Genomic DNA, 1,370 nt, shown 5'->3' on the forward strand with positions numbered 1-1,370 from the left:
TCTCTCTCTCTCTCTCTCTCCTTGCTTCTGCAGGGTCCTGAATCTAACCAGGGCTTAGAATCCTGCCAACTTCCTGCCTCTGTTTCAGTACTTGCTCTGGGTTGCCCATCTGCCATCCCTAACCATGGAACCTCATGTCACAGCCAATCCTTTATGTAGACAGTAGCGCAAAGGACATTCTCCTTTAATAGAACTTTGTCTGCATTTCAGATTACCTCCTCAAGATCTGTCTAGAGGTCTGGCAAAATGGTACGGTAGGTAAGGGTGCTTGTGGCTAAGGCTGATGGGCAGAGTTCAAGCCCAGACCCTCATAATGGAAGATGGAGCTCACTCCTGCAAGTTGCCCTCTGTCTTCACACACACACACACACACACACACACACACACACACACACACATTTGAAAAATAAGTCTAGGCTGCTGTGGTGGCGCATGTCTTTAATCCCAGTGCTCTGGAAGCAGAGACAAGTGGATCTCTGTAAATTTAAAGCCAGCCTGGTCAACAGAAGAAATTCCTGGCCAGCCAGGGCTACACAGTGAGACTCTGTTTCTAAAAATAAAAGCAAAACGAATAAAAGAAAAAGAAAAAAGAAAAATACAAAAAAAAAAAAAACCCTTAAAATAACTAACTTACTTCATAGGCAGAAAGCTAAAAGTAGTTCTGTCCCACTGGGATGGTGTGTGTGAGGGCGCAGTAAGAATTGTTTCTGATGGTATTTTCCAGGCACACAAAGGCCTGGCAGAAACAGCAAGAGGCCTGCAAATGTCCCCCAGTTCACCAGATGAGATGAAGTGGCCTTTACAAGTGTGTCTGTCCCTTTTCTGTCTTCACTGTCATTTTTGATACTGCCCAGCTCTGCATGCACACGAGGTACACTGAGACAAGTTTGGTCCAGCAACCCATTATAGGGTTAACTACCACAGGGTTAATTTAACCAAGACTTGCCTGGCTCCCCTCACCTCTATGGGGCTCTGTCAAGGCACCTACCACCTGCAAAAGCAACAAAGGGGAGCATGTCTCAATATCTTCTCAGATGGTTCATTAATATTCTTTCCTTTCATAAGCAGATACAATCTTCTCCATTTTGTTATTCTTGTCTTACTTGTGACTACTCACTCCCCACCCCTAGGCAGAGACGTTCATAGGCAAGGAAAAGTCCCCAGTCTCCATTCTTTGGCCTCTCAGAAAAGCCTTGCACTGACCTGGTTCTGTGCTGCAGCTGGGTGCTGATGTGGACATGGTAGACCTCTTGATGGGGGCTGTGACTCAATTTACAGAAAGGCTGTTCTGCGAAGGACTGCCCTGCCCTGCCCTGCCCTGCCCTGCCCTGCCCTGCCCTGCCCTGCCCTGCCCTGCCCTGCCCTGCCCT

The 1,370-nt window shown here is 47.7% G+C and overlaps 1 protein-coding gene across 2 annotated transcripts in view; it reads right to left on the reverse strand.

Annotated features, from left to right (window-relative positions):
- The window catches only part of LOC110311037 (apolipoprotein L2-like), a 9,433-nt gene that overhangs the window by 6,410 nt on the left and 1,653 nt on the right, over nt 1–1,370 (reverse strand). Inside the window, exon 1 of one of the 2 annotated variants that reach the window (XM_021184271.2) lies at nt 1,204–1,239. The exons of the other annotated variant lie outside the window; for it this stretch is intronic. The gene's annotated coding sequence lies outside the window, so the exon portion shown is untranslated. Of the gene's footprint in view, nt 1–1,203; nt 1,240–1,370 lie in introns of those variants that run through there. 2 annotated transcript variants of the gene reach the window in all.

The sequence above is a fragment of the Mus caroli genome, chromosome 15 (genome assembly GCF_900094665.2).
Source record: "Mus caroli chromosome 15, CAROLI_EIJ_v1.1, whole genome shotgun sequence".
NCBI classification, from domain to species: Eukaryota; Metazoa; Chordata; class Mammalia; order Rodentia; family Muridae; genus Mus; species Mus caroli.